Here is a 7,878-nt window from a genome sequence, read left to right as displayed (position 1 = left end):
AGAGAAACCGCAAGCCGCGATCGAGTCGACACAACCGGTCTATCGAGAATGTTGCGTGCTTCTTGCCGCGTGGCGATACCCGGCCCTGCGGGGAGGGCGCCGTTGCGAGCTCGAACGCCGTCGTCTCGGACTGTGCAAAGTGCTACCCTTTGCGAGAACGAAGCGTGTTGGGGCGCCTGAAGGTGGCCTCGGCATCGCAAAAACGGCGTCCGGCCTGCTTGAAAGGCTGGACGCGCAGTTGAACGATTACCTGGTTGATCCTGCCAGTAATCATATGCTTGTCTCAAAGATTAAGCCATGCATGTCTAAGTACATGCCGAAATAAGGCGAAACCGCGAATGGCTCATTAAATCAGTTATGGTTCCTTAGATCGTTTCTTCCTACTTGGATAACTGTGGCAATTCTAGAGCTAATACATGCAGTGAGCCTGAAGCCCTTTGGGCGACGGGTGCTTTTATTAGACCAAGATCGATCGGGTTTCGGCCCGTATTGTGTGGTGACTCTGGATAACTTTGTGCTGATCGCATGGCCACGAGCCGGCGACGTTTCTTTCAAGTGTCTGCCTTATCAACTTTCGATGGTAGGTTACTTGCTTACCATGGTTGTTACGGGTAACGGAGAATCAGGGTTCGATTCCGGAGAGGGAGCCTGAGAAACGGCTACCACATCCAAGGAAGGCAGCAGGCGCGCAAATTACCCACTCCCGGCACGGGGAGGTAGTGACGAAAAATAACAATACGGGACTCTTTTGAGGCCCCGTAATTGAAATGAGTACACTCTAAATCCTTTAACGAGGATCAATTGGAGGGCAAGTCTGGTGCCAGCAGCCGCGGTAATTCCAGCTCCAATAGCGTATACTAAAGCTGCTGCGGTTAAAAAGCTCGTAGTTGGATCTCAGTTCCAGACGAGTAGTGCATCTACCCGATGCGACGGCTCGGACTGAACATCATGCCGGTCCTTTCTTGGTGCACTTCATTGTGTGCCTCGAGAAGGCCGGTGCTTTTACTTTGAAAAAATTAGAGTGCTCAACGCAGGCGAGTCGCCTGAATAAACTTGCATGGAATAATAGAACAAGACCTCGTTTCTGTTCTGTTGGTTTTTGGAATACGAGGTAATGATTAAGAGGGACAGACGGGGGCATTCGTATTGCGGCGCTAGAGGTGAAATTCTTGGACCGTCGCAAGACGAACTACTGCGAAAGCATTTGCCAAGAATGTTTTCTTTGATCAAGAACGAAAGTCAGAGGTTCGAAGGCGATCAGATACCGCCCTAGTTCTGACCATAAACGATGCCAACCAGCGATCCGCCTGAGTTACTCAAATGACTCGGCGGGCAGCTTCCGGGAAACCAAAGTGTTTGGGTTCCGGGGGAAGTATGGTTGCAAAGCTGAAACTTAAAGGAATTGACGGAAGGGCACCACCAGGAGTGGAGCCTGCGGCTTAATTTGACTCAACACGGGAAAACTTACCCGGCCCGGACACTGGGAGGATTGACAGATTGAGAGCTCTTTCTTGATTCGGTGGATGGTGGTGCATGGCCGTTCTTAGTTGGTGGAGCGATTTGTCTGGTTAATTCCGATAACGAACGAGACTCTAGCCTATTAAATAGGTGCGGGGTTCCCAGCACCTTACAACCTTCTTAGAGGGACAAGCGGCTCCTAGCCGCACGAAACAGAGCAATAACAGGTCTGTGATGCCCTTAGATGTCCGGGGCCGCACGCGCGCTACACTGAAGGAAGCAGCGTGTCTTTATCCCTGTCTGAAAAGACTGGGTAACCCGTGGAACTTCTTTCGTGATTGGGATAGGGGCTTGCAATTGTTCCCCTTGAACGAGGAATTCCCAGTAAGCGCGAGTCATAAGCTCGCGTTGATTACGTCCCTGCCCTTTGTACACACCGCCCGTCGCTACTACCGATTGAATGATTTAGTGAGGTCTTCGGACCGATGTCCGGCGCGGCCTTTCGGTTGCGCCGGTCTGTTGGAAAGATGACCAAACTTGATCATTTAGAGGAAGTAAAAGTCGTAACAAGGTTTCCGTAGGTGAACCTGCGGAAGGATCATTACCGGATTGTGAAGGGTGGCGAGCGCCATTGTTTCTACCCCGTGTGGGTGAAGCAGCTCGCTGCGCCCGACGCTTTCCGCCGCTGGCCCCGCTTGGACGCGGGGACGGCTATACCCGAACATGCCGGGGACTGCCTGAATTTTGAGGGGCGCCCCGTGCCAAATTTGTTGCGCCCAGTGGACGCCGGCTGCAACCTTGGACGGTTGGCTTGGCCGCGCCCGCGGGTAGAAACGGCGTAACGCACACTGGGTGGGCTTTCTGTCCGCTTTGGCGCTCTTGCGCGGAATGGGAGTAAGACGACCCGACCTGCTGCTTTGCCCAGTACGAGGGGAACGGCGAAGCGTGCGGTCGGTCAAGGAACTGACGGTCGAGAGCTAATGCCGCTGCCGCTTAGTACACACACGGAACCGTGGTGCGAGCGCTCTCCCGTCCTCCGCGGCAAACGCTGCCGAGTCTGAAAAGTCTGGCGGCTGCCGGTCGCTTCCTGCGGCGAGTATGGAGTAACGACCCGACTTTGTTGCCGCCCAAGTACTAAAGGAACGGTGTGGCGCTCGGTCGGTCATGGAACTGTCGGTATGAGGGTGCGGCTGCCAAGTACGGAAGGAACCGTGGCCTAAAGTGCTCTCCCGTCCTCCGCGGCAAATGCCACCGAGTCCGAAAGGGCCGGAGGCTGCCGGTCGGCTCCTGCTCGTGACGCGCGAGGTGTCGAGATCGCGGTTTAATGCGACGACGTCTGCAGGCTATTCGCCCGCCGCCGAGGGAAAGGCGGCGTTGCTGCGAAGTACCGAAGGAAACGCGGCTTTGCTACGTCGGAAGCGTTCTGCGGTTAGCGGACTTGTGCGCTTTGGGAAGGCGCCGCACGTCGAAAGAGGAAGTACGGACAGACGAGGGACTGTAGTCCCGGATTCGAACGCACTTGCGGCCAGGCCCTTGCTGGCTTCGTCTTCCGCCTCAAGTAGACTTGTTGTGGCGCCGGCGCAGGGAGCCGTCCCTGGCACTGGCCGAGTGGTTTTGGAGAGCTGCGCGAGTACGCGCGCCGGGCTCTTGTCTTTCGTCTCAAGTAGGCTGTTGGATCAACAGCGGTTATGCTGCGGCGATCTGCCGATGCGAAAGTGTGTGTGTGTTTGAGGCCCTTCTATGAACCTACTGCTGACTGAAGCGAAGCACGTCGATGGGGGTGAAGCCCTGCCCGTGGCCGTGTAGCCGTTAAAGACTCCACAGCGGCTTAGCCCTAATCATGGCTCTGTCGCTCTTTGCAATTTTTAGTGGAGCGATGTGAACGTGCACACGAGACACACGGGTCCGGTGGTTGGATGGCAGGTAAAACCGGCTTCGAGTGCGCGCAAACGGCATAAGCTACCTCGAGGGCAAGCGAGGAAGGCGTGGGCGCAAAACACACGCGCGAGTAGCAGGAGTGGAGTGCCATTAGGCTTTCAGCTGCTGAGACGCGGCCGCCGAAAGAGCGAGACTGGAGGAGCGCACGCCGAAAGGCGCTCTTCGAAACCACACACAGGGAGACGCCACGTGCCTAAAACCCTGGTTGTACTGTACTGAATTGAACAAACTATTTTTCACGACTCTAAGCGGTGGATCACTCGGTTCTCGGGTCGATGAAGAACGCAGCCAGCTGCGAGACTTGGTGTGAATTGCAGGACACACTGAGCACTGATTCTTTGAACGCACATTGCGGCCTTGGGTCTTCCCTTGGCTTCGTCTGTCTGAGGGTCGGATCACATATCAAGAGAGACTTCGGCGCACAGGGAACGTGCGTCCGTCGACTCGTTTTGACCGCGTCGGCATCATGGACAGTACGTTGAGCGCTAAAGCCACGCGCCAGCGGCCTCACGAGAGGGAGACGGTGGCAAACCGTTGTGCCAATTCTTCGAAAAGACGGAAACGAGGCATTACTACTGCAGCGTGACGAGTGCGCGCCTCTAGCAAGACCGCCGCAGGATGGAGTCGGATACCTGCAGGGAAAGAGCGGTCCAAGCACGAGGCGCGAACGTCTGTTGCCATGTAGCGCGCACGTTTGCGAGAGAGTCGGAAGCGCACGCTTGCGTGCACGGAAAACGTGGGAATGAAACGCCGGCCGATTCCCGCGCCGTGCGCAAAGCCAGCGCGATCGCAATTTGCGCTGTTTGCCTTCGAAGTACGTCGAGCTCCAGAGCTGGTCGCTCGTTCACGTCACCGCAGTTGTGTGGGCGCCCTTCCGGGCTTCGTCGCAGGAATGGGAATCGGCAGATTCTTGCGAGGAGCGGGGAGGAGAAGGGTGGCCCCCGAAAGCGGTTCGACGCGACAGCGCAGTCTGCGAGCGAGAAGAGTCACGGCACGGCGGAGAATTGCCGCGAAACGGAAAATGTCTCCTTCGAGAGCGTGGGTGCCCCGTTGGCCGAGCTGAAGCGTTCCGTCGTAGTCCGCCGTCGGTCCAAGTGCTTCGCAGTCTCTGTCCCCTAAAGACTGGGCCACTCCAGTTGGGGCAGGGGCGACGCTACACGAGACGATGCCTCCCGCCAGGTTTTAGTCGCCCCTGCGGTGCCCGCTGAAGCGGCGCGCTGCTAAGGCGATCTTTGCCTCGGTGGTGTTTGGGCTTCAGACACGGTCGCTTACCACGCAACTGCTCGTGCGCCGCACGCGCGCAGGCGGTTCACCGCCTGCCAGCCTCGTCTATAAGTAGCTCCGTGTTGGGCGAAGGACGTGGTAGGGCGTCGCACTCGGTTGGCGCTGGGTTTTCGAACGTGTCGAGTCCTTTTCGGCATACCGCTCGTATGACGCACGCGCGCAGGCGTTGTGCCGCCTGCCAGCCTCGTCCGTAAGGACGTGGCAGGGCGTCGTACTCGGTCGTGCTGGAATGGGCGAAAGCGATGTATCCGTTGTCGACCTCAGATCAGGCGAGACAACCCGCTGAATTTAAGCATATCACTAAGCGGAGGAAAAGAAACCAACAGGGATTCCCCGAGTAGCTGCGAGCGAAACGGGACCGAGCCCAGCACCGAATCCCCCGTCCTTGCAGGCGGTCGGGAAATGTGGTGTATGGGAGGCGACGTTCTCGGGTGTTTGCGACGGTGCAAGTCCCCCTGACAGGGGCTTGTCCCAGAGTGGGTGCCAGGCCCGTCTCCGCCGTTGCGCGCCCGGGATGAAGCCTCCCGTGAGTCGGGTTGCTTGAGAGTGCAGCCCTAAGTGGGTGGTAAACTCCATCTAAGGCTAAATACGACCGAGAGACCGATAGTTCACAAGTACCGTGAGGGAAAGTTGAAAAGAACTTTGAAGAGAGAGTTCAAGAGTACGTGAAACCGCTTAGAGTAAAACGGGTGGGCCCTCGAAGCTCGAAAGCGGTGGGATTCAGTCTCCGGAAGACCGCGGAGCCGGCGGCGTCGGGTAAACGGCCCCCTTCGGGGGGCTGTTCCGGCTGCTGGCACGCAGACGCGGTCTCCAGGGTGCGCACTTCCCACCGCCGGTAGAACGCCGCGACGGACGCGGGTCAATGGGAAAAGTACGACTTTGAGTCCGGCTATGGAGGTGACCTGCCCGTCCCTTCGGGGACGGCACGCGGGAGTTATACCTCGCCGTGCACGAGAAGTTCGTCACCCCGTCCAGGCCCCATGGGCTTCTCCCGGCTGTCGGGAGGCCCGAACGATGACGCCCTCCGGAAACGGAGCGGAGAACCCGCTGGGCAAGCTTGTCGTCTCCTGTCGTCCGGGTTGGTCCCGTGGCGGCGGGTTGGCCGGCGAGAAGCCGCTGCGAGCGGGGCAATTCTCCCGCGGAGGCGCTATCGTGGTTTGCGGCGAGTAGGTCGGTAACCCACCCGACCCGTCTTGAAACACGGACCAAGGAGTCTAACATGTGCGCGAGTCAATGGGTCTCTCGAAACCCAATGGCGCAATGAAACGTGAAGGCCCCTTGCGGGCTGCGTTGCGATCCCGGACCGCACAGGGGTCCGAAAAAGGGAGCAGCAACGGCCCGTCCCAGGCGCTCACTCGTCGCCGGGGCGGAGCGAGAGCGCACACGTTGGCACCCGAAAGATGGTGAACTATGCCCGGGCAGGACGAGGCCAGAGGAAACTCTGGTGGAGGTCCGAAGCGATTCTGACGTGCAAATCGATCGTCCGACCTGGGTATAGGGGCGAAAGACCAATCGAACCATCTAGTAGCTGGTTCCCTCCGAAGTTTCCCTCAGGATAGCTGGCGCTCGATGGGAGAGCAGTCACACCTGGTAAAGCGAATGATTAGAGGCATTGGGGTCGAAACGTCCTCAACCTATTCTCAAACTTTCAATGGGTGTACGGGAGGCCTTCTGGGTTGAGGCCTCCCGCTGCGATGAGAGTGCCAAGTGGGCCACTTTTGGTAAGCAGAACTGGCGCTGTGGGATGAACCAAACGCCGGGGTAAGGCGCCCGAGTCGGGACGCTCATGAGAACCCATGAAGGGTGTTGGTTGCTTAAGACAGCAGGACGGTGGCCATGGAAGTCGGAATCCGCTAAGGAGTGTGTAACAACTCACCTGCCGAAGCAACTAGCCCCGAAAATGGATGGCGCTCTAGCGTCGCGCCTATCCCCGGCCGTCGCCGGCAGAAAAGCACGAAATGTGGGGGTGCTAAGCCGCGACGAGTAGGAGGGCCGCAGCGGTGGGCGTTGAAGGTGTCGGGCGTGAGCCCGCCTGGAGCCGCCGCTGGTGCAGATCTTGGTGGTAGTAGCAAATACTCAAGTGAGAACCTTGAGGACTGAAGTGGAGAAGGGTTCCATGTGAACAGCAGTTGAACATGGGTCAGTCGGTCCTTAGGGAAAGGAGAAATCCTTTCAGAAGCGGGCGCGTTTGTGCAGCTCAGTCTGTGAATCGGAGACGCCCCGCTGCAACCAAAAGGGAATCGGGTTAACAGTCCCGAACCCGGCTACGGAGATCGGTCCTTCGGGACCCAGTGCGGCAACGCAAACCAGCTCGGAGACGCCGATGGGAGCCCCGGGAAGAGTTTTCTTTTCTCTGTAAGGAGATCGAGTCCCTGGAATGGGTTCACCCCGAGATAGGGACGGTGGCTCCGTAGAGCAGTGCGGCTCTTGCGCTGTCCGGTGCGCTCCTGTCGGCCCTTGAAAATCCGAGTGAGGGAGTGTGATTTTCGTGCCGGACCGTACCCACATCCGCAGCAGGTCTCCAAGGTGAACAGCCTCTAGTCGATAGACCAATGTAGGTAAGGGAAGTCGGCAAAACGGATCCGTAACCTTGGGAAAAGGATTGGCTCTGAGGGCTGAGCCGGTCGGGCTGGGGTCCAGAAGCAGGAACGGCACTGCACCGGGACTGGGCGAGGCTCGCCGCCGTAAAAAGCGGTGCGGCCGAGCCCGGACCAGCGTCGGGACCTTCCTGTGGAAAGCCACAGCTGTGCATTTTCCGTGGGCTTCGCGCCTGAGGTTCTTGCTTCGGCCGGCAGAAAACAGCCAACTCAGAACTGGCACGGACCGGGGGAATCCGACTGTCTAATTAAAACAAAGCATTGCGAGGGCCGTTGACGGTGCTGACGCAATGTGATTTCTGCCCAGTGCTCTGAATGTCAACGTGAAGAAATTCAAAAAAGCGCGGGTAAACGGCGGGAGTAACTATGACTCTCTTGCCCGACAGGTGCGACAGCACCGACAGGTGCGAAGAGAGCGAGCTCTTTGCCGACGGCAAGACTCGCACGAAACGGTTGCCGTTGAGCGCAGCCATTTTTTTTTTTTTTTTTCCCCGTTTTCGCTCCGTCGCAACACTGTGCAGAAAAAGGCGAAACGGAAGGGGACCGTTGTCGCAATATGGCGCGCCGCAATATGGCGCAGTGTGGCGTTGTACTACACCAT

At 58.0% G+C, this 7,878-nt stretch overlaps 2 non-coding genes and 1 pseudogene across 2 annotated transcripts; all 3 read left to right on the top strand.

Annotated features, from left to right (window-relative positions):
• Positions 1 to 247: 247 nt before the first annotated feature.
• Positions 248 to 2,062, top strand: LOC126523325 (small subunit ribosomal RNA). Its single transcript, XR_007597640.1, has one exon. It is a non-coding gene; the product is annotated as a small subunit ribosomal RNA (ribosomal RNA).
• Positions 2,063 to 3,636: 1,574 nt separating this feature from the next.
• On the top strand, positions 3,637 to 3,789 carry LOC126523233 (5.8S ribosomal RNA). The gene has a single exon (XR_007597614.1). It is a non-coding gene; the product is annotated as a 5.8S ribosomal RNA (ribosomal RNA).
• Positions 3,790 to 4,935: 1,146 nt separating this feature from the next.
• LOC126523392 (large subunit ribosomal RNA) overlaps positions 4,936 to 7,878 on the top strand; it is a 5,324-nt pseudogene continuing 2,381 nt past the window's right edge.

Source organism: Dermacentor andersoni, unplaced genomic scaffold (assembly GCF_023375885.2).
Source record: "Dermacentor andersoni unplaced genomic scaffold, qqDerAnde1_hic_scaffold ctg00000830.1, whole genome shotgun sequence".
NCBI lineage: Eukaryota > Metazoa > Arthropoda > Arachnida > Ixodida > Ixodidae > Dermacentor > Dermacentor andersoni.
The sequence above is the reverse complement of the archived record's forward strand: the minus strand, read 5'-3'. Positions and strand labels throughout refer to the sequence as shown.